A 25533-nucleotide genomic window follows, 5' to 3' on the forward strand; every position below is an offset into this window, starting at 1 on the left:
TGAAGAATTTGCGGGAAAATAAAAAGGGGGTGGAAAATGTGTTTTTAAGTATTTTTTTTTAAAAAATATAGTAGTAATAGTAATTTTGGAAAAGGAATTAAGACTTAAAAAGTAAAAATATAAGTAAAAGATAGCTGTAGTTGCAATGGTCCCCTTAAAAAAAAGTCTTTAAAATATTAAAAAATAAAAGAAGATAAAATGGAATTAAAAAGAGGGGTTTTCGGTATATTTTTCCACCGGGTGTGTGTGTGTGACCATGCTGCATTCTCTTCTCTTCTGTGGTGTCCTCCATCGCACAGCCTCCCTCTGTGCCCCAGCCTGCTCTTGGCACGCTAGCCACTGGGGAGGTAGGTTCGGGTTGGGCCTGGGCTTGGCCACGCATTTCCTCGCAGCCTCCCTTGCCCTCTCGGTGCTCTCCTACCTCTCCTCTTCTTCCCCTGTGGCAGCAGTAAGGTTGGGCTCTTTTTTTCTTTTTCTGCGTTGGCTCCAGGGTCCACCTGGCCCCAGAGCTCTGCTGAGCCATTGTCTGGGTGTTTTCAGTCGCCCGGGGGGGGGCACTGCAGCTCCCTTGGTTGACACACCAGGCACCCCTGGTTCCCCTCTGGTAGTGGTGCTGGTGGCAGCAGCCCAGGAGCTGGCCAGGCAGCGTAATTGGTTCTGGCTGGCTTCAGGAGTTGCTTGCCACCGCGGTGTCCGCCATGTTGCCTCTGGTCAGAGCCTCCTCCAGTGTCCCAGATGATGCACACTGGCAGAAGGGCTTGGTGGCTTTCCAGCTCAGCAGCAGAGAGGTAGTGGCTGTGGGAGCGCTGCCTGAGTGGGTTGCCAGCCATGGCTGCGGTGCTCCCCCCAAAAACCGTTCTGCTCAGAGCCGTCCACCCCCACCTTAGCTACGCTAGTGAGAACCAACCCCCTTCACATCTTCTGGCACATCTAATATTGTCAAGCAAATGGGGGTAAGTTGAGAAGTTAAAAACATTTCCACCTAATATCCTATTTCATGCTTACTTCTAAGTTCTGTGGTTTCCCAGGAATTGACTCTGTCTCTCAGTAATTTCACTAGTCCTACTCTTTTTTTTCCTGATGCGCTAAAAGCTAATTTCTCTTTAGAAACTATCCCCAACTAAAGTAACTTAATTAAACACCTAAGAGACCTTATTTACTGGCTGTGCTGATGAACATTCTGAAAGATTTTCTAAAAAACTTGTGATTAGCTTTGCTCATCCTTGGGCCATCCAAACCAGGAAGTCAGATTTATTAATTCTGAAAAATTAGTATTTATTTGCACTTGGAGGGGTGTATATGAAATAAATAGAAATCCATATTATATCTTTGTAAAGTCTGCCTAATAAATAAAAAGAGCATAATGCACAGTGTCAAGGTTAATGGAGTTTGATTGAAACAGCAAATCTAGGCAATGGTGGGTTGTTGTTTTAAAAAACACTCCAAGGAAGATAAAATATGTTGAATTGTACAAATTGGAAGGACTCTGCTTGAGTATTTGTCTAAACCCAGGGGTGCGCTTTGTTTAATGACTCCCCCCCCCCTTTATTTGTAAAAGAATTTCAGGGCAGAATAAACAGTGAACATCCAACTTCCATATGTTCAATGTCCTAAAGGCATTTGGAGAAGCAAGCAGCTTTATTTGTTTCTAATTGCTGCAGACTTCATAACAGGACTTCCTCTCGTGTACCTTGTATACCCTGTGGGTTACAATTGTAATTCAATTCCCACATGAAGTACACAAAGCCAGAACTTCACAGCATCGTTTGTGCCATAATATTGTGTGCTAAGAGCCCAGATGTTGACTCTTTTTACATGTGTTCATGTGTGTCATGTCAATTTCTACAGTTAAGGCCACAACTCTGATCTTTGTACAGTCATTGTATTCTGTCTTTATTTTATTTCCATAAAATTTATGCACCACTTGATAGTAAACCCCCCCAACCTCAAAGTTGTTGATAAAAAGCTAAAACAAGAAAATCAAGAAAAAATCACAACCCCAAAGTGCAGGTGCTGCTATATTAAACAATCGAGTTCTTAGAAACGCAAGGTAGTATGTGGCACCTGTAGTAATACCTATTCTGCTGATGAAAGGTGTCGAGTGTATGCATTATGTTTTCATTATATTAAGATATGAGAACTGATATGTAAACGGTTATACTTTAATTCAATAGAGGTATGTTTTTGAAACTTGTTTTTTTAATGATTCTTCTCAAGTCAATCAGGATATTTACATATGGTTCATGAAGAGTTTCTTTATTTAATGTTCAGTTCTCTAATTATAAAGATTTTAAAATTGTAGATTTCCCGGAAAAAAGGACCCAAATGGTTTGAAATGTGTTGTTGAAGTTGTGGATAGGAGAAAGTTAATTCCTAGGTAATCAACTCCTGCTCTATTAAAGATGGTGTTTTTCAAGAAACTCAATTTTTCTGCTGGACTTTTAGGGTGTCAACAATGTCTAGGCAACACGATCACCATATACAATCTTTATAGAAAGTACAAAATGAAATCTTTAGTCTCAAAATCTCTGAAAATCTTTAAATGAAGCGAGGTACCAGATTTTGTACGATGAAAGACAAGCTGTGAAGCTTTGTGTATTCAGCAAATATGATATCCAACACTGAACAGTGATTCCGGATATTGACTACTGTTTCATATAATTCTTCGTCAGCGTGGTGGGAGGATATAGAATTGCTTCATAAACGGAACATAAAATTTTACAGACGACCTGCATGACATATCACTTTACAAAAATTATAAACTATAATTCAAACAGTAGTGAAAAAGAGTACATAGCCCATCTTATTTCGAATGAATGTATGTAAATGAAAATATCAAATGCTGTGGAACAGTACTCATGTAATGTAGTCACTGCTACTAACAATATTTTTTGAAAAACATTTTTTGAAAGAGCCAACTCTGGGTGGTGCTAATAACAAGGAGGTTGAGTTTAAAGGTACAGTGCAGAGTAACAATACAAATACAAGAAGATTGGGATAAAAAGGAGCAGTACAAAGTAACAGACAAAATACAAATAATCAAATGAAACAATCAAGGCCCCCTGGATAAATGGTTTTAAACATGAAAATAAACTGTGTTTCTTGCTGCTGTAATTGTGATTCGAGGACCCGATCCCCGCTTGGTGAATAAAAACATGTGGACACGGTATATTAGGTTAATGGGCAAGAAAAGGCCACAACTTTATTGATTACAGCATGTGAGAAGGTATTGGGCTTAGGCATTGGACCACGGAAAACTTGACTCCACCCACTCGGAGAGGGGTGAGTCTGAAGAGGGGTTAACCACCAGTCTGGGGAGCCTGTTGATGCTAATACAACTATAAGCTCTCCCCTGATGTCACCGAGGGTCGTGCCATGGCCCCCTGCCACATAAGCATTGGACAGGATCCGCGACCGTCGAATTCCTTTACCGGAATACCCAAAATTGAAGGGGTAGGCGATGGCCACACCTTGCCCTTCCACACACCAACAACACATTCCAATGCCTAACCGCCATCTGAGCCCATGAGGCTTGCCGCCAATACCCTCATAGCTGCAACCAATCCCTAAGACTATTGGTGATGTTAGTCAACCATATGTCGTTTCCCTGATCTGAAAGATGAACACCATCATCCCAGAATAAGGCCTGGTCGCCAATCCGGATATCATGATAAGAGATAACTAGGCCATTCATAAAACATACTTTGCGCGCTACCACGCGATTTAAGAGTTTCCTGGATTTCTCAATGGCCATAATGTTATGGGCACCATGCCAAACCCTTCTCTTCAAGAGTGAGGACCAGAACTGACGAGGGCCTGCTCGTCATCAGAAATAATCAGTCTCACGCCAGGATGGATTGAAAGAGCCTAACCGACTCAAGGGCTGCTGGAGCCCAACATTTATTATGAACAGTAAAAAACTTACAACATTGTATCAACCCGGCAGATAAAGACAATACCATACATGGGTGTCACCCCATCACCAGGCTATACTATGTGGACCAATCATTAGTCTAGCATGAGGTGTTCACGCGCTCATCATGCCCAGCACAGCCTGCCCTGCCAAAAGGTCAGGCTGCAGTAAATTTCCACCCATGCGCCCATCTTGCCACATAGGCACAAACAACCATTTTCCTACATGCCCTCTTTTCTTACTTGTTTCATGAAAAGTAAATTTTTTCCTAACAAAACCTATGCAGAATCATTTGTCTCATTTCCTAAACGCTTATATCTTGCAACATAAATTCTTCTCGTCATCCCTGTGGCGGGTCGCAGTTTGTACCACCACGTAGTACATTGGGCAAACAAAGAGGGTAGGCATTGAATGCAGCAGCACAACACAATGAATCCTGCAACAAGCAAAATTACAATTAGCAAAAGTTTTCTTAACCATGCTCTATTAGGTAACCAGGAAGACAACCATTCCCATGGATCAAAACCTTCGGGTGGATTCAAAGGATTATGGGCTATCATTTGTTCCATATAATCAATAGTAGCAGAAATATTGGCCGATTGATCAGATATATACATACAACAATGAGAATGAATCAAGGCACAAACTCCACCTTTAGAGGCAAGGATTACATCTAAAGCATAACGATTTTGTAAAGCAACTTCTCTTATTTCTGACATTTCATTATTAATTATTTTTAAAGCCAAGATGGTAGAATTAAACAAGGCTTCAGTCCAATTTGCCAATCTATGCAGATCACGGTAATTCATAGCTGCACCTAAAGAGGGCAGAAGGGACCTAGAGATGGCTGTCCCTGTATATCGAGAAATAGGTGATTGCACTTCCCTTCTGTTACGCAAACGGACCGCTGGGAGCTTATCCATTTTATACAAGGTGGATTTCTTTGTAGGCTCTTGTGCCACAGAATAACCATAAGTCAGATTGAAGCAAACATATAGATTTGCTGCTCTTCTTCATCCAATCAAACCAAACATAAAAATCTCTACACGCAGCCTGTTGTTCATAAGTCATGTTGGTCGTGACATTATTAACTAAAACTCTTGGCCTACCACTCATAGTGGTAACATTAAGAAAACAAGAAGATCCATTGACATACTCATAGGTCCAATTACAATATGGATAATGACCTAAAAAGTTACTATTATGATTGAAAAGAAAACAATGAGACGCTATTTCCACAAGCGACAAAAACACGGGGGGTAAACTTGTACGATTGTCCTTCATATTATTACTAATCTTATATGAAGCATTTACTGGAATACCATGCAATAATATACCAGATCTATTTGATTGAGGAGGAATATGCATACACACCCAACATTCAGAAAGATTAAGTATAGAAGCAAAATGATTTATGTCCCTAACATAGGTATTGTTGTTCCAAATCTGATGATAATGTTCTAGCCTCCGGACCTTCTGCAAAAGAGCAGCACGATGAAGACAGCGCTTCACAGTGTCCACAGAGGGGTGATTAGTAGTCACGGTGGCTTCCCAGGGGGGAGGAGGGCCAATGCGGTAGGGACGAAGATGGCCTTTCAGCGTGCCAGGAAACACTGGAACAGCTGTGGAAGGTGACTCTATCCAGGGCACATCAATGTGGCGATGTCTCCAGCTGCAGTGCGGGTTGAGATCAGGTGGAAGGTTCAATGTGCCCCAGTTCGAGTTGTTCCGAAATTAACTGGGCTGCCACTGCAAGCTTTTCTTTAGGCAAGGGCCATTGATCTACCCACACGGGGGTGTCTGTGCTCCAGCAGACAGAAAGCGCAGTCCAGGGCATGGCAGGGGCAGCCCTTAACATAAATTTGTAGAAATGGTGGTATCCGCTGCAGCAAGCAGATCTCGCCCCCAAAGGGAGACAGGGATGTCCAGGACCAGAGGTGGGATGGTCATCTCAAAACCTTGTGAGCCTTGGATCAAAATAGGGTTCCTGCTGCGGCGGGCCGAGGCAGAGCCTCCAACGCCGACAACAGAAGAAGCTGGTTCGGTGGGCCAGGCGGGGGGCCAATCCTTGGTGGCAATCACGGAACAGTCCGCCCCCGTGTCCAAAACACCGTCAATTGTGTGACCCCCAAGGGTCATCTGGATCTTTGGTCGCACCTCCGTGACTGAAAAGGTAGTGGCGATGAGAAGGTCATGATCCTGGGCTGACCCCGGGACGCATATGAATTTTGCTACAGGAGAGCCAGATCGCAGATGCGCTGGACGATCAGAGAAAACAGTCACATAGGGGTCATTTTGTTGTAACCCATGTAAAACATCTGGAACAAGGTGGACCCTATGCCGCAAGACCTCTGACAATGGAAAGACAAGGCATTGTGCTGAAGAAGAAAAACCAGCCCCTACTGACACTCGAACTTGTTGTGGCACATAGGGAACTGGCAGGCATAAGTCCTGAGTTAAAAAGAGACGAGGTAAAGCCAGAGGTGGGATGACCGGAGAATGCGCTGGATCCCCTATTGTTGTGCCTGGGCCCGGGGTGGGCCCGACTGCCGGTTTCCCGACGGCTGGTTTCTCTGGTCTAGCTGATTTTGCTGACCATGCTGAGATGCGGCGGAGCGGCACTGGTTGGCCCAGTGGAAACCCTTCTTACAAATGGGGCACTTCGTGCTAGGGCGACGTTGCTGTGTGGTGGATCTGCACTGCGCACGAAAATGGCCTACTTTGCCGCATCCAAAGCAAGTTTTATCCTTTGCAGGATTTTGGGACACAGTGGAGGACAAAGCTGTGGCTAAAAGGCGGGCTTTGTGTGTCTCAGTGCCCACTGACTGGCAGGCTTTAAGCATATCAGCAATGGCTATATTTGGCGTTGTCATCAAAGGGCACAGTGCTTGCTTACAGTCCTCATTTGCATTATCAAACGCAAGCTGGTGGACAATCACTTCTTGGGCCGCCACGTCCTGAACTTGCCGCTTAAGAGTATTATATAAGCGATTGACAAATTGTCCATACGGCTCTGTAGGGCCTTGGCGGACGCTGCCCCAACGCCCACCGTGCTCGGTCTTATCATCAGGCACGGCAGGCAGGACCTCCTGAGCGGCAGCGGTAGTGGCTTCCCAATACATGGGATCAAGGGCTAGCTGCTGGGCGATGGTAAGAAAATTGCCCCCACCCGTCAACCCGTCAAAAACAGTATGGGTCAACATAACGGGCTGGGGGTGCAGCTCCAGCGACGGCAATCGCGGCTTGGTGAGCTGCCTGTGTAGTGTTGTTGAGATTGTTGCAAATACCGTCAACGCGACGTTGGCAAGCCCAGTGCCAAGCTTGTATGAACAAAATCATTTGATGAGGCTGCATTACAGTACGGGCCAACAATTTAATATCTTCTGGTACCAGATTCTGTTGAAAAAGAGTACCAAAAAGTCCCAAGGTATAAGGGGAATGCAAGCCATTGTCCCTGACAGAGGAATATAGTTCCTTTATGAATCTCAAATCAAACTGCTCATGCCGGGCTGGGCCTCCCCCCGGGGCGGCAGGAACAATTACAGGGAAAAGATTTGGGGTGGCAGAATCAAAAGCCAGCAACGGAGCAGCGGCATGAAGAGATTCTTGAAGAGGAGTGGTAGTGGACGGTGCAGAAAGCGAAGAAGGTGGTGGAGGCAGTGGTGGGACAGGAGGAGCCGAAGGAGAGAAATCTGGTGGTTTAGGAGGTACATAAACCGGAGGATTCGAAGAAGGCAACGTGGGATGCAGAGACGGAGGAGCCAAAAGGACAGGTGAGACAGGCGACGAGGCAGCCAGGAGGATATTTGCAGGAGTTAAGCTCGACATAGCTTTGTAGACTTTACACCAGGCATATAAAACTTTGATATCAATTTGAGGATGGTTGTGGAAAAAATGTCCTATTTTTTCCCAGTCTTTTAAATCCCAAGTGCCATCCTGAGGATACCAGGGGCAATGAGTGTCCAAAGCTTGAATAAGCGCCTTGAGATCAGCATCAAGTACAACAAGGTTGTTACTGGTAAGAAGGAACTTAAGTTCATCAAAAAATTTCTTTCGTGGCGCCGAAAGAGACTGCCCCATAATGGCAGAAGGAAAGGGAGCACTCACCGGGATCCGAAGTGGATGAAAGACGCGTCTGAAGCCCTGGCCGGGCAAGGTGAGCGCTGGACAATGAGAAACAACGTGGAGTCCGAAGTTAGTCACATGGGGCACCAAATGACGAGGGCCTGCTCGTCATCAGAAATAATCAGTCTCACGCCAGGATGGATTGAAAGAGCCTAACCAACTCAAGGGCTGCTGGAGCCCAACATTTATTATGAACAGTAAAAAACTTACAACATTGTATCAACCTGGCAGATAAAGACAATACCATACACGGGTGTCACCCCATCACCAGGCTATACTATGTGGACCAATCATTAGTCTAGCATGAGGTGTTCACGCGCTCATCATGCCCAGCACAGCCTGCCCTGCCAAAAGGTCAGGCTGCAGTAAATTTCCACCCATGCGCCCATCTTGCCACATAGGCACAAACAACCATTTTCCTACACAGAACAAGGTTGTTCTGGGAAATAAGGCAACCAACTCGTCCAAGTCCTTTTTCATGCTCCACAACAAGTCCACACTCTTCCTGTTGGCCAGGTCGTTTTCCCCCAGCTGAATGATTAGAACATTAGGGGGCCCAAACACGGCGGCTTTTCCCTTCAGCAGTGGCATGAGTTCTTCCCATCGCATGCCACGTCTTGAAAACCAGGAAACTCGCACCCACGATGGTAGTCCCAAATTAGGACTGAAGCTGCAACTTGCTGCCCGGATGCATGCCCAATGCACAATACTGTGGCCGCAGATCCAGACTTGTCTACCGAAGAAAGCTAAGAGTAAAGAGAAGCAGAGCGTTCGAAGCATACTATTGGATGTAACCCTTGTACGCATCAGATTTCCAACAACCCATTTCTTTAATCCTGTCTGCTGGGAGGCCCCTGTGTGCAGCCGTTGTAGCCGCGCCAATCCTAAATGAATGTGCCACGTAGTCCTTGGAAGAGAAACCACAAGCATCTATAGCTTTACGAAGTACCCTAGTGAACTGGTGCCTGATCAACCAGGATCCATCCTCGTGAATAAGGAGTGGGCCAGAGCCAGAAGGTCTTAGGTAAAGATATCATCTGGTGTCCTTTACCGGGCATGGGCCCTGTTGACCGGAAGCTGTGAGTTGGCCTAAGGTGCCCTTACAACCCTGATCAGTCTTAGATTGACGTACCTGCACCGTCACACTTGAGCTGGACAACTGCACGTCCTCCAAGAGGAGGCTGTGTGTTGTACCACCTGAGGTAGCCTCTGCTACAACCTCGCCAACCTTAAAGGCACCAAAGAAGGCGATAGCGTATGCCGTGGAGAACAGCCGGGCCTCGAACTTGGACCAGCAAATTGACCTAAGTTTCATACGAATTTTGGAGAGCAACTCGTAAGAAATAGGCCTACGGCCTTCGCTCCTCGGAGGTTGCAGTCTACTCCAATCCTTGATTGCCCTGCGGACCATGAAGTCGCAGCACAGATTGATGGAAAACATGGCTCTACTAAAGAATGTGATGGCATTTACTTGTTTCATCGACCACCTCACACCTCCCTTTTTGTATTCTAGTTTAGTTATTTGTTTCAGCAAATTCTTTCCATCTTTCTCAATTTTTATTGAGTAATTTGTCTTAACAGTCTAACCTATTAGTTAACTCAGCAAATCCTTTCCATCTTTCACTATATTCTGTCATTCAATTTACCTTAAATTATTTTAACCTTATCTTTCTATAAAATACCTTAAAGCTTAAAACTTAATATTTATTTGTACATAATTCCTTATATCATTTCTACTAAAGCCAAATATTTTCATTCCAACATTTTCCTAATGCTCATTAATTTTACACTAATTCCCAATATGTTTTTTTTTTAATTTTCTTCCAGTCTTCCTCCAGCGTCTCTTCTTCCTGATCTCGGGTTATGTCAGTCCTTACTGTCCATTCCATCTAGTCCGTCAGCCTGGTAATCTTATGTCCGAGGCTCTTAAGTCTTTTCCATGTCCCTTCTGCAGATCTTCTTCTTGTTTGTACTTGCACTTTACCTTATCTTTTGTTGATCTCTTTCTTAATTCCTTTCCTTTCTCATTGAGAAGTAGGTCTCGGGGATGTTCCAAATCAAAAATATCTCCGTCTCTCCTCAGCAGATCAGCCCATTCCCCACCGTCCCATTCCCCACAATCAACAGTGTAGTCCAGAAAATATTTAAAGGCATGTTTCAAAGTCCCTCCAAACTTAAGGGCCCCCACAACTCCAGACCCCCCCTGGCCCACTCCAGATTCAACCTTCAGCAACAACGGCTTATGCTCCTGTAGGGCCTCGGGCTTCTCCATTTGTATTACTTGAGGTTCAACAGTAGCCTCCTCCATTATCTTCTGCGTTTGCACTTGCTCTGTCAAAGCAGGTTCTTGAGTTGGCTCCTGAATGGTTTCTGTATAAGTATTCGCTGTTTTTCCAAAATTTTTGACTGCAACAGTCATCAAGTCCATCTTCTCATGCATCTGCTCCAACAAAGCGCTTGTCTTGCAAAAGGCAAGCACCAAGATTTATTCCAAACACATTTTTGTTCAAGGTCACAGTCTGATCCCATGATCCTTATCACCGCAGCTGTAGAGTCCCCAGATCGACTCCAGCGACAATTTAACAAGCTCCCTCTAGAGGAGACAATTTCTATTTGTATCCATCTTTTGAAAGCAGATCCAACAAAAAAAGGTTACTTTCATTTTTCAGATTTCTTGTTTCTTTTAAATGCAAAAGGCAACATTGGAGACAATTTGTTTCTCTTCTCAAAGGATGCTCCTTTCACAGTCAATGAACTTCACCAAAAATCTCTGTCTCTGACACCCCGTTCCCAGGTTTGAGACGGTGGAAATTTATCTTTCTTTACTCTCTCCTCTGCAGGCTTAAACAGTCAAAATTCCCCCTCTTTACTCCTGCTTCCAAGAGGGGTTTAGATGGTTAAAACAGGAGGAATTTTAAACCTTTATGTACGACTTTCCAGACTTTAGCTTGCACAATTTTTGCTTCAGGCTATTTACAAAAGCGGAAGGCGGACTTCCTGTTTAGAACCTTCCCGTTTGGGTGCCAAATTAAAATGTTTCTTAGCCCAATTTTCCGTTCTACTCATGGGTACTTGTTTAGAGTCCAATTGTCCACAGGAAAAAGTCAGCTCTCTCCGGCACCGGCTGTGCGGCTTCACTCCACAAAAATAGCGGTCGATTCAAAACACCGCGCCGCTCACCCCACGTCGCTTTGGATCCCTGAAAAACGGGTTTCCCTGCGTGTAGGGGGGGCGCTCCTGGTGTCAGCCGAATCCCACGTTCCCAGGCTTCCTCCGCCTGGGATTTTTAAAGGGTCTCCGCCTTCGCCGCGGTGCCAAGACCCGATTTTCGCGGAGCGGGTTCCTCTGGATCAGAGGCATTCCGCCATTGCCAATGGCGCTAACCCAGAAGTCCCCTTGCATCAGACTTATTATATGATCTAAGCGTAGAGTGTGCGACAAACACTAATACTCCCTTAATCACTTCACGTTTCTAAGGTTCCACAGGTGCTCCAGAAAGGGTTCTGGCAGCAGCTGAGCCCCAGGTGCTAACAATCAGAAGCGATGCATCTGGAAATGAGATAAGGCATCCGCTATATCATTATCAACCCCTGGTTAGCCCCCCCAATGTTATATTTGAGGCACCGGAGGACGAATGATCGAAGTAGGTGCGACACCCTCTCAGAATGCGGTGACTCCTTAGCCAGTATGTTAACCACCACCTGGTTATCAGTTCTGAAGCACACCCAGCGATTCTGGAACTCCTCAGTCCAAATATGAACAGCCACAACTATGGGAAAAAACTCCAGAAAAGTGAGATCCCGCGTGATAGCCTCGCCCTGCCAATCTGCTGGCCATTGTTGAGCGCACCAATGTCCCCTAAAGAACAGGCCAAAGCCCAGGGACCCAAGGGCATCAGAGTGAACCTGGAAATCTGAGGACAAGTTGAGGATTTCCTGCCATAAGGAGACTCAATTGTAGTGTTCCAGAAACATAATCCAGATCTCAAGGTCTGCCTTAACTGACTTAGGGAGTCTTGCCCTGTGGTGCGGATGCTTGAAGCCTGCTGACAGCCTGGCTAAGCGGGAGAAAAAGGGGCGGCCCGGTGAAACTACTCTGCACGCGAAGTCAAAGTGGCCCAGCAGGGATTGGATCTGCCTAAGGGTGACCTTTTTCAATGGGAGAATTTGAAGGATTGTTTCCTTAAGGGCAGTTATCTTCTCCCCAGGCAAGTGGGAGTATTGAGCTATTGTATCAAGTTCTATACCTAAGTAGGTGAGTCGCGTGGTGGGGCCCTCGGTTTTGTCTGCTGCAAGGGGAACACCCAGTTCCTGAGCTAAAAATGAAAAGGCCTCCAGAAGGGAGGCACATTCTCCAATATTTGCCTTCCCCACGAGTAGAAAGTCATCGAGGTAATGCATCACCCCAGATGAGTTGGTTCTGAAGCGCAAGGCCCAGTCTAAAAAGGTGCTGAATGTTTCAAAAGCCGAACAGGCTACAGCAGCCCATCGGCATAACCTTCTCAATGTAATAATTCCCTTGAAATTTTAACCCCAGCAACTGAAAATCATTAGGATGAACCGGCAATAAACGGAAGGCTGATTCTATATCACATTTTGCCAAAAGTGCCCCGTGACCAAAACCCTGGATAAGCTTTACTGCCTGATCGAAGGTGGCATATTTTACTGAGTACAATTCCGGTGGAATGGTATCATTTACGGAGCCCCCTTTGGGATAGGAAAGATGGTGGATTAGTCTGAACTCTCCAGGGACCTTTTTGGGTACGATACCTAGGGGTGATAAGTGCAAGTTCTGAATAGGAGGGTGAGCAAATGGGCCTGCTACTCTCCCTGCGTCTACTTCCTTAGCTATTTTGCTCTCTGCTACCTCAGGCCTTTCCCTAACAGACTTCTGATTGGGAGAGTCCCTCACTATTAAGGGGCCTGTTCCCGGGATTTGGAAACCTTCAGAAAACCCTCCCAGAGATAAGAAGCCGCGCTTTTATCCGGGTAATAGGATAAGAGGCTGCAGAGAGGAGACAGCTTGGTCGGGGAAAAGACTAAACCCAAAGATCTGCTATCTTCTGTTCCCTGCCACGGGGGCTCCTCTGGAACTGGAGTGATGGAACCCCCGGGCTCCACGAAAGGGCTGTTTTCCCTTATAACATGCAATGGCTGGGTGGGTCCCGGCACATCTCTCACACTCGTGACTGCCTTTGGCATGACCCTTTATTGAATTCCCAGCACACCTTGCGTTTAGGATCCTTCCTTATGTCCAACCTTGCCGAGTGATAGGCATCTACTGGTGTTTTCTCAACATACGGTCCAACCGCTACCAACCAAATGCTATTTTCGATCTGATCCCAGCACGCCAGAGGAATCCTAGAAGCCTTTCTGTGAAATCTCTTATTGTAGCTAATAGCAGTGGCCTCCCCAGAAAGGGTGTAGGCCGTTCTGATGTGTGACAAATAGGCCACCAGATGAACTGCTCGTTTAGGATAAGCAGGTACAATTGTCCCCATGTAGGCTTGAAAACCATCTAGCCAGTTTTCAAAAGTCCTTGGGACTAAAGGGTGCTTGCTTTTGCATTTAACATAAGAGGGCCTTTTTTCTCCCCTCCCCAACTCCTCAGCTGGGGGAACCAATTAGAACATGTCAATGAACTCCCCGTTCAAAATCTTAGCCCGCATTTTTGGTGAAAAGTGGTCCCCGGGATGACATCTGCAGTAGTGGAAGTAGTCGAATCTTTAACTAGGGCCCCATTCTTCCACTCCTGAGTTCCCCTGAACTTTTTACGGTGGGAATTAGGTCTCCTGGAGAGAGCCCAATCTGGGAGCCCCAAAAACTTCTCCCCTCTACCCCAATAAGAGCCAAGGGAGGCATCACTGTCGTACTCTGAGGAACTACCTGTGTCATCGTCTGTGTCATCAGCCTTCGACTTGTTTTTCTTGCAAACATGCTTTTTCTTTGTGTGTCTTTTCCCTGACGGCTTGTCCTCTGTCACCGCCTGAGGCTCCTGTTGGCAATCGGCCCCCTCGGGAAAGGCTGACTCCTCTTCCCAGGCACTGGGGCCCCTTGCCGGTGATCTGCCCCTGAAAAGGATATACCAAGAGCTCTGGCCAAAGGTTTCAATACAAGGAATAATTCCTACTCGAGAGTTGAAAAGAAAAACGTGTATATTCTGCTAAGAATAACAGTTTGAAACTAATAGTAAATTTGAACACAACGTATATGTGCGACAGTTTTAAAATAATAGTAAATTTAAACACAACGTTTAAGTGCAGAAATAATGTAGTTTCAAATATGCAGTGATATAGTATAAAGGTACATAAAATGCCAGTACACCACAATTGTTTTATACAAGTCTCAATGGCAGTCAAAAAGAGTCCATGTTATATAAAGTCAGAATAAAGAATCAAATAGGGCCAAAAAGAAGTATCCGGAGTATGAATTAGATGTACGACTCAGTAGTGGTGACCAGGACAGGGCCCTGTTTCGGAGTAAATGCCTTCTTCAGCTGGTAATATCAAATAATATGTCAAAATAAATCAAGGTTCTCCAATACCATAAATCATAAATATAATGAAGTATATACATTCTGAAGTGTATTAACGCATATCATGATATTTGGTTCCATACCTCGGTTTTTTAAGGAATATAAATCTGTTGGAAGTCTGTATCATTCAATTCTTTTGTGTTTCTTTTTCAACATGCGTCTAGAAATGAGAATTTACAAGAGTTATTATTATTATTGTTTGTGAAAAACGGACATCAAATGAGTGTTTTCTCACCTTGGATAAATGAATCCAAATTTTCTTGCGTTTCTCTGTGCGTTTTCTATTAGGGAGTGAGATCATTGTCTTATATGTGTGTCTGTGGGGGAGGAGGATAGGCTCTCCCTTCTTAAAGGTGTAGACAGAGAGGAGACATAAAGTCCACAGTCATCTATAGTGGTTTTTTAAAGAAAAGAATTGTAGTCTTGATGTTCATTCAAGCCCTTGGGGGACATCGTTTCAAACAGATGAATATATCGTGCTTCCTGTTGTAACAATAGTCTATCAATGTTTCTCCTGGTATATAAATCTACTTTTGGTTTCCAGATAATGAAGAAGACAAAATCATCCTCCGTATGTTTTTGCTGTATTTAGTGTTCCACCATTGGGGCTTCTAGCACTCTGTTGCGGATCCGTGACCGATGTTCGTTTATGAGTAGTTTAATTGATCTGGTGCTTTTGCCTATATATATCTTGTGGCATGGGCACATCCATTTTTACGCGCTATTCTTCGTGTTACAGTTACTAAAATGTTCAATCTGAAACTTGAAGCCAGTCTGTATGTTGACAAATTCCTTTACTTGTAGTGCGTATTTGCATACATTGCATCTACCACATTTGTAGTGACCTTTAGTTGATGTTTCCGGGTATGTAAGTTGGTCCGATTTCACCAAGTAATTTCTCAGTGATTTGGTTTTTTTTAGACCAATTATAGGTGGTTTTTGACATCCTGGGATGTTGGATAAGTACTCACCCCTCTTCTTACTTCTGTTTACTGGTAAAAGCAAAGTTGCCCGTCTCCTTTTCCTCCCCACCTTCGCAGTATTTTAGGTTTCTAACATTCTGTAGTGCTTTGAAAATTGAGTCTTTGAGCCTATAATGTTCAAAGTGAATTACCACATCTCTTGGAGCTTCCCCAGTTCTGCTTCTGCATCCTGGAATCCAATGAGCTCTTTTTATGTTATTGGGGGATCATGGTATGTTTAAATTCAGGGAGAGTATCCAATAAATAATGAACTGAACTATGTCCCCCTTCCCCTTTACTGGTTCTCCAGTGGGCCTCATAGATGATTCCCCCCCCCCCATCCCTGTCCAGTTGTTCCGCCAGTTCCTCGCCAAACCTTCAGTCATCATTTATAAGAGCTGGATCTCAGACTGGTTGGTTAGACTCAAGCAAGATTGTGTGTATCATTTGCTGTTTTAGAAATAGAAAATCTGAAAGTTGGTTAGAAAGCATATCAAATTTCTGCTCAAACGATGCCAGGGCTGCTCTCCAAGGCCAGTACCTGCCTTACTTTATTAATGTACTCTTCTGAGTTTCTGTCCTCCTCCATTATTGCAGCTACTTTCCCGCCTTTGGGGGCCTTCATGTTGCCTTTAGTCATGTTCGTGTCTGAGGTCTCTTCTGAAGCCCTCAGACAGAGCTCCCAACTATTTCTCCATGAAGATCTAACCTTTCAAGATTCGCTTTTTGGTCTCCATATTCCTTGGATCATCACCTTGTTGAGACTATATTAAACATTTTGATTAGAGGTCAGTAGGATCGACTCTGCTTAGATTTTGTCTCAGGGCAATTGGAGACACAGAAATATGCCGCCATTTAGTGCAAGTGCATCATCTGCTTGTTGTGGGAAGAAATGCACTGTTCCATACTGCAAAAGCCTTTAAATGTGTCCGTTCTCATCTAGAGATTTTATTTGTTTACAGTTTAGCCACTAGGTGGCGTGAACATTTGTTGTCCTATTAAAGAAGGGTGTCTTAACAGTCTAACTGCATGTCATGTCAATTAGAAATTACATGGATTGTTGTTTGTTTAAATAGCCAGCTGTGTTTATGTGTGTGTGTGCACCCATAGGGGTATGTCTAGCCCATACTTAACATTTGGAATGATGTGTTTTCCTGATCTGTGTTAAATATAACTTTGTCTTCAGTTTTGCTCAATGTTTACTGTTCTTTTTGCAATGTATAATTATTAATAGAAGCCTGCCAATAAACCATATAGCTCAACTTTGGAACTTGCTCCTGCAGGAAGGAGTGATGGAAACTTGATGGCTTTAAAATAGGATTGGAGAAATTCATGGAGCTGGAAGCTATCAATAGCTACTAGTTATTGTAGTCATGCTCAATGCTTCAAAATATCACTTGCTAGAGGCCACAGGAAGGGGAGAGTGCTTGTGTGCACAGATCCTGCTTATGGATTTCATACAGGTATCTGCTTAGCCACTGTCAGAGCAGGATGCTGGCCTACCATATTTACTCAAAAGCAATGCCCATCAAATCTTAACGCGCACCTCAATTTTCAGAACCTTGAAACAGCAACAAAAGTATTTGCTGGCGAATGTCATATGCATCAGAAAAAAGTGCGCTCTTTACAACAATGAGGTTTTTTTATGATTTCACTTTTACAGAAAAAATCCACCTTCTATTCTTTGATAAACATTATTATTATTATTCCTCAAAACTATAGATGACAAATGATGAGTTACTGGGTGGGAAAAGAAAGAAGGAGGGCAAGGGGAGTAAACTATATAAAAATCAGAGCAAAACAGGGAGTTTAAAATCAGGAGTCAAACTGAGGCATCGAACTGCTAGCGAAACTGCAATATAAAATTTAGTATTCTTTAGTAAATCCAAAAAAGGCAAGAAGTCAGACTCTGGATTTGAGTTAAGGTTAAAGATCAAAACAAAGAGAGGACATTTAAAAATTAAGTGTCAATTTTAAAAAAATAAATAAACCTGAGGGCGTGCTAAACGGCAGCAGAAGCAGATTTGCAAGTCTTGGTTGTTCAAGGACAAAGGTGGCAATCTCCAGGAGAGGCCGTTCAGGGTCCGAGGCCTGTTCAATCTTCTCTCCTGAGAGCCGCCATTTTCCGTCTCAAATACCACCTCTGCGAGAATGGGCCACTGTGCCCACACCTGCAGCCAGACTCTTTTCTGTGGGACAATGCCAGTTCCTGCGACACTTCACCTTGTTTTCTGGTAAGGTCAAGTCCTTGTTCTTGGGAGGGGGGCACAATCTTCAGCCAGTGGCCAGTGCGCTGAGCGGGGCAAGTAGGATGTCCATGCATTCATACAAGCGAAGCCTCGCAACATGCACTGAACCCCCGACTCGCTTCATTTGGCTCCTGTGGTTTCTGTGGACCCATCTGGCTGACACACACACATCCAGCTGTGGCAGGGGCAGGGCGGGGCCTGCAGGTTGGCAGGAGTTTGACTTTTTCATGGTGCCCAAACGAAGAAAAGCAGACCCAGCAGGACTTCATCACCCCATCTAGGGGATCGAATCTAATGTGCCATCAAATCTAATTAATTTTCGCAACAGTATTTGGCCAAAAACGGTGTGCATTAGATTCAAGTAAATAACTGTAGTTGAGTCATTGGCCTGATCCAGCAGGCTCTTTTTATGTTCTTAGGAATCTGTTATGGCTGGAGAACATTTAATAATCAAGCTCTGTCTGCTTTTTGGGAGGTGTGTGCACACCAACAAGAGTGGCTTATTCCTTCCTTAAGGGTCTGGCAAATCCTTCTGGGAGAAGCACATTAAGCAGCATTTCACAACCTGATACCGTCCAGATGTGTTGAACAAACTACCATCCCATCATCCCTCACACAGGAGGCTGGTCAATATGGACAGAGAAGTCCCTACCCTGCTGCCTGTGTGGTCATGCCATCAAATAAGTTCTTAGGGCTTCATTTTTGCAAAACACACTTTGTGTGTGCTGGGGTGAACAGCATGTGTACACAAGAGAGGCTTCAAATTAATAGTCAATGGCACAGGGGTAGCTGACTTTCCCTATCCTTTCATGTTTGACCCACTGAAGTGAGGAGAAGCTTTGGGATATCTGCTATTTTTATTTGTTTGATGTCACAGCCATGTACGCCCAAGGAAAGTATGTTATCTGAAGGCTTGAGTTAGAATTATCTTTCAATAAAATGGCACTGCGCAGAATCACAGAGCAGTTTGCTAAAGGATTGCAGCTTCCAAAAACATTAGCAGGCCAAAAAGTATGTAGCTCAGCAAAGCAAGTCTCCTTGAACCTCAGGATATTTGCTTTATAGCTAATGTTTATTTCAGCTATCCAAAACCCACAAATAGCTGAACGGAGGCTAGCTTTATTCTGCCTTCAGCATATCTTTTAACTGAAATTACATCCTGCAGCATCTTTGTATTTGGTTAAAATCTCCTGGCGTGCACCAGCTGCTTGCTTATGAAAAGGAACAGAAATAAAAGTGTCTTAAGAAGAAAACAATAGGCTTTTTATTTAAGCAAAACCCCAACAGGCCGAGACAATTCAAAAAGGAGAATTTAACTGTGATACTGCCTAGCATAGTTCAAGTTAGAATAAATTTAGATCCAGGGTTTTGTGTGACTAAAATCAAGGCCGTCATGGGCCTTTGCAGAATGGACTGTAATGGGCCACATTCTCCTTACCCAGCTGTGAACTCTCATATGAAATGTTTGCTCTGGTGCTTACACAGAGAGAAATGATTATGTGCAACATAATAATGTAAGTAGAGCCTTCTGAATCAGGCCAATGGCCCATCTAGTCCAGCATTCTGTTCTCACAGTGGCCATCCAGATGCCTATGGGAAACCTGCAAGCAGGACCGGAACGCAAGAGCATTCTCCAGAAACTGGTATTCAGAAGCATTGCTGCCTTCAGCTGTGAGGGGCAGAGCATTGCCATCATGGCTAGTTGACATTGAGAGCCTTATCCTCCATGAATTTGTCTAACTCTCTTAAAGTCATCCAAGTCGATGGCCCTTGCTGCCTCCTATGGGAGTGAGTTCCCAGCTCTGCATGAAGAAGAGCTTTCTTTTATCTGCCTGCTACTTCCTGAAATTTTGCTTTTAAAAAAAATATATCCAGGTATTGCACCTAATGGATTTATTAACATCAACATCATGCTGTCTGCATATAGGGTGATCAGATGCTCTTTACCTTGAATATCTGGGCCTGTAATCTTTGGAGGCTAAACATGCAGTTGCTAAAAAATAAGTAATATGGGACATAGTGGACATCCTTGTCTCTGTATAACTTGATTGATTGCGAGTTCAAATTGTATGCTCTTAATTCAAGCACTTGATGGGAACAGTGCATTTTTAAATTAGGGACAGAAGTTTGAAAGAGAATTCAGCAGAAATTTATGGTTAACACAATTGGAAGGCTTTAAGTAAGTCTAAAAGAGAAAGAGGTATTTTTTGAGTTTGCTGTTCAATTACACCAAATAATCCTCTGGATCTGCAATAGTAGCTTTTTGGAACAAAGACAAATTGGTCCGAATTATGCCAATGTAGTTGCATGCAGTTGGCAGAAGTACAAATGTACATTAAAATAATACTAACATGTGGTCAGCTGACCGGTGCTGCTTTGAGCCACCAAAGCCAGTTTGCTTTATTTTTATTTATTTATTTTGCCCCAAGGTGCAGGGATGTGTCTCAAGACATACATTTTGCCTAATGGCAAAATTTCTGGTAGTTTTGCTCATGTGCAGACTGTGTTCAGCCTCATTTACTTTCAGGTATTGTTAGGCTGGGTATCTGTTCCATTCTGTTGCGTGTTGAGGTCCCCAAGCCACTTTAAATAACACAATTCACACAGAATTTTTGTTTAAGGTTTTTGGCATAATTTTGGCCACAACTTTATTAAAATACAGGAAATGTGAGTGGTTGCTTAGGCATTGGTTGCAACTATCTGACCCAGCACAGGGACAGACTGACATTCGCACACCCGCAAATTCCTTTAACGGAATACCCTTGCAGCAGCAGCATTGGAGGGGCAGGCACAGCCAGTCCATACCCCTCCACAAACCAATTCATAAAACCAATGCCTAACCGCCAATCGAGCACTGAAGCTCACCGCCAGCCACTCACAACTGCAACCCTTCCTTCAAACCCAACGCAATAGTATTCAGCCAGGTGTCATTCCCCAATGGGGAAATAATAATAATAATAATAATAAATTTTATTTATATCCCGCCCTCCCCAGCCGAAGCCGGGCTCAGGGCGGCTAACAACATTAAAACAGTATGACATTATAAAACATTATAAAAATGAATTAAAATCAAAATTGATGGCAACCATAAACTAAAGCTTTGTAAAGATTGCCAGAGGAGGGGGTCAGGCTGCGCCCTGACCAAATGCCAGGTGGAACAGCTCTGTCTTGCAGGCCCTGCGGAAAGATGTCAAGTCCTGTAGGGCCCTTGTCTCTTGTGACAGAGCGTTCCACCAGGTTGGAGCCGCAGCCGAAAAAGCCCTGGCTCTAGTTGAGGCCAGCCTAACCTCTCTGAGGCCTAGGACCCTCAAGGTGTTTTTATTTGAAGATCGTAAGTTCCTCTGTGGGGCATACCAGGAGAGGCGGTCCCGTAGGTACGAGGGCCCTAGGCCGTATAGGGCTTTGAAGGTTAAAACCAGCACCTTAAACCTGATCCTGTACTCCACCGGGAGCCAGTGCAGCTGGTATAGCACCGGATGAATGTGATCTCTAAGCGAAGACCCCGTAAGGAGTCTTGCTGCGGCATTCTGCACCCGCTGGAGTTTCTGGGTCAGTCTCAAGGGCAGCCCCACGTAGAGCGAGTTACAATAATCCAGTCTGGAGGTGACCGTTGCGTGGATCACAGTGGCTAGGTCAGGGCGAGAGAGGTAAGGAGCCAACTGCTTAGCTTGGCGGAGATGAAAAAATGCCGCCTTTGTTGTAGCTGCAATCTGCGCCTCCATGGAGAGGGAGGTATCGAAGATTACACCCAAACTCTTAACGGACGGTGCTGGCACTAATTGCACCCCCGCAAGAGATGGGAGTTGCCCCATCAGTCCCATGTCGTCCCGTCCCAGCCAGAGGACCTCTGTCTTCGAAGGATTTAACTTCAGCCGGCTCCCACGTAACCATCCAGCCACAGCCTCCAAGCATCTGATCAGTGTGTCTGGGGCCGAGTCCGGGTGGCCGTCCATCAACAAATAGAGTTGGGTGTCATCAGCATACTGATGGCAGCCCAGCCCAAAACTCCGGACAAGCTGGGCGAGGGGGCGCATAAAGATGTTAAAAAGCATCGGGGAGAGTATTGCACCCTGAGGCACACCACACACCAAGGAGTGGCGGGATGACAATTCCCCCCCAAGCGCCACCCTCTGTCCCCGATCAGAGAGAAACGAGCGCAGCCATTGAAGGACTGTGCCCTGGATCCCCACGTCGGCAAGGCGGTGGTCCAGGAGTTCGTGATCGACCATGTCGAAGGCTGCTGACAGGTCTAGAAGAATCAGCAGCCCCGACCCGCCTCGATCCAGCTGCCTGCAGAGATCATCTGTTAGGGCGACCAGAGCCGTCTTGGTCCCATGACCAGCGCGGAAGCCGGACTGGAATGGATCCAGAGCTGATGTTTCATCCAGAAACCTACCAAGCTGTTCAGCAACCGCTCTCTCAATCACCTTACCCAGGAATGGAAGATTCGAGACCGGGCGGTAATTGGATAGATCTAAGGGATCTAATGATGTTTTCTTTAAGAGCGGGCGCACCACTGCCTCCTTCAGTTCCCCTGGGAATGTCCCGGTGCCAAGGGACAGATTGATGATATCCCCCAGGGGGGCCCGCACCTCGTCTGGACACGCTCTAATCAGCCAGGACGAGCACGGGTCGAGAGGACAGGTGGTGGGCTTTCCAGTTCGGAGGAATCTGTCTACATCAGCTGGGGATATCCAGTCAAAGTGGTCCAATACTGAACCCGAGGACAGTCGAGGGGCCTCCAGTTCCTTTATTGTATCCAAATTGGCAGGGAGGTCATGGCGGAGCAACAAGACCTTCTCCGCAAAAAAGCTCGCAAATGCCTCACAGCTGTGTGTCAAATTGCTATTTAAATTTGGCTGTCCTTCGAGGGACGTTAAAGACCGAATTATACTAAATAATTGCGCCGGGCGAGAGCTAGCGGATGCAATGGAGGCCGAGAAGTAGGACTTTTTAGCGGCCTTCACTGCCATCTCATAGGTTTTCATAAAAACCCTATAAGATGTTCTTGAGGCTCCGTCACGGGCACCCCGCCATACTCGCTCTAGCCGTCTGAGGTCCCGCTTCATTTTCCGGAGCTCCTCGGTAAACCAGGGAGCCCGGTTTCTGCGGGGTCGCAGAGGGCGCTGAGGTGCGATCTCATTGATGGCTGCCAGGAGCTGGGTATTCCAGGCCTCAACAAGCTCAGTCAATGAGTCGCCAGGGGGAGAAAGGTCCCGCAAGGCTTGACGGAATCTATCAGGGTCCATCAGCCTCTGCGGGCGAGCCCAAATTGGCTCGCCACCCAAGCAGGGTGGGGGTGGAACGTCAATCCTGGCTTTCAGAGCATAGTGATCAGACCATGGCACCTTCATCGAAGGAAACATGATCACATCTATACCGACGCCAAAGATCAAATCCAGCGTGTGGCCTGCTTGATGTGTGGGGCCCGAAACAAACTGGGAGAGCCCTAGTGTCGCCATGGAAGACACCAGGTCCAGAGCCTGTGAGGAGGGAGTGGCATCAGCATGGATGTTGAAGTCCCGCAATACCAATAGGTTAGGGAACTCCAAGGCCCAGCCGGCCACCGCCTCCAGCAGGCCTGACAGGGTGGCTGCTGGTGCGCTAGGTGGCCGGTACACCAGCCAGACAGCCAAGCTCACCTCGGAGCCCCACACTAGGCCAACACATTCAATGCCGGGGATCGATGGCGATGGTAGAGCCCTGAAAGAACAATCTTCCCGGATTAATAACGCCACCCCTCCCCCCCGGCCCACAGTCTGCGACTGGTGAAGGACGGAGAAACCCGGGGGCGCCATCTCTCGTAAGGTAACAGTATCCCCTTCGCGCACCCAGGTTTCAGTCACACATGCCAGGTCAACCCCCTGCGAGGTGAAGAAATCTCGCAGGGTGGCGGTTTTGTTGCCTATAGACCTGGCATTGCACAACACCAGTGACGGAGGTGAGTAATCCTTGCTCACCCTACCCTCGTCTCTCGGGAATGGGCGCAGATTGGAAGGGGTACGAGCATATCCGTATCTCGATCCCCTTCGCCTATGACATCTGCCCCCACCGCCATACCTCCCTCGCCCCTCCACAGTAGGAATCCCAAGCCTCATACTTGCCTCCATTTACAGAATATAAAAGCAAGCAAACAAAAACAATTACATGAAAACAAAACCAATCCCCACCGCACTCCCCAACCACCCCACCCCAACCCAAAATAAATCAAAACAAAATAAAAGTACATGGATAAAAACCACCGCTTATGGTGGTACAACAAAGCAAAAAAATAAAAACAGTTTAAAACATATAAGAACACTTCCAACAACCGCTGCAGCAGCACCAGTGTCCCCGAGGCTGCGGCGGTGGTGAGCGTGGGCCCCGCCCCCTGGCCTGGTGGAGAGTGGGCCTGCAGGGGGAAGAGCCCTCCCCACAAACGCACGGCAAAGCGGCAGCAGCGATGTTCCGAGGCCTCCGTGGAGCCTTATATGCTGAGGTGGAGTCTGGGGCCCGCCCCCAGGCCCAAGATGGAAAATGGGCTTGCAGGGGGAGCGGTCCTCCCCAAGACTCACCGGCAAAGCGGCAGCAGCAGTGTCCCGGGCCTCCTTGGAGTCCTTCACGCTGAGGTGGAGTATGGGCCCGTCCCCAAGCCCAAGATGGAGAATGGGCTAGCAGGGGGAAGAGCCCTCCCCACAAACGCACGGCAAAGCGGCAGCTTTGAATCCCACCAGGTCTAAAAAGGGCAGCCGCCTTGAAGGTTATTGCAGGGTGCAAAATCATGGAACCACCTAATGCAAGAACTTTTTTTACCGCCGCTTTATTAGTGCGCTTTCTGGCTTGCTCGGTGGCAGCTGGGGTACGACTACCACGCCACGAGCGCCTCTGCAGTAATTGCGAACAAAATATTTTTACGCCTGGCAAAAAGGCCGCTAATTCCCCCAAGTCTCTTTGAATTGCATGACAGTGGCAGGCAAATCATTTTCCCCCAGCTGCAGCACAATTGGGAGCAGTTCGGTCCACAGCATTCCACGTCTGGACATGATGGGGAAGGCCAAGGTCAACTCCAAGTCCAGACTCCCTTGCTCTGATGCCGGCCCAGTGGACAATGCTGTGGTCGACAATCCAAATACGAACAGCAGTTACACCCAAGAGTGAAGACAAGCAAATATAAGTACACACAGTTCAACACCATTTCCGTACATAGCCTTTAAATGCATCGGATTTCCATCGACCCAAATTCTTAATTCTTTCTGCAGACATTCCCCAATGAGCTGCAGTAGTAGCAGCACCTATACGAAAAGAATGAGGGGCATAATCCAATGCAGGATAGCCACATGCTGCAATTACCTTGCGCATCACTTTTGCAAACTGATGCCTGGCCAATGGGATGCCATTCTCACGAATTAACAAAGGGCCATCCCCAAGGGGCCTGAAGGCCAAATACCTGGAGGTGTCCTTCACCGGGCAAGGATCATGACTCCGGGTAGCAGGCAGCCAAATAGTGGTCGGTCTTTGAATTCCTAATGGAGAGGACCATATCCGAGGGAGACAAGGTGACGTCCTGCAATAGCAAACCCCTGCAGTTCCTTTCCCAAAAAACTTCCAGGACCACCTCACCTACCCTCAGGGCACTGAAAAATGCTAAGGAGAAAGCAGCAGAAAAAGCCTGGCCTCATATTTTGACCAGTAGATGCGCCACCATTTAGCACGCATCCTGGTCAACAAATCAAAAGTGATGGGCCTCCTTCCCACAGGATGCAAAGGGCAA

The sequence above is a fragment of the Podarcis cretensis genome, assembly GCF_951804945.1.
Source record: "Podarcis cretensis genome assembly, chromosome: 7".
Taxonomy (NCBI): Eukaryota; Metazoa; Chordata; class Lepidosauria; order Squamata; family Lacertidae; genus Podarcis; species Podarcis cretensis.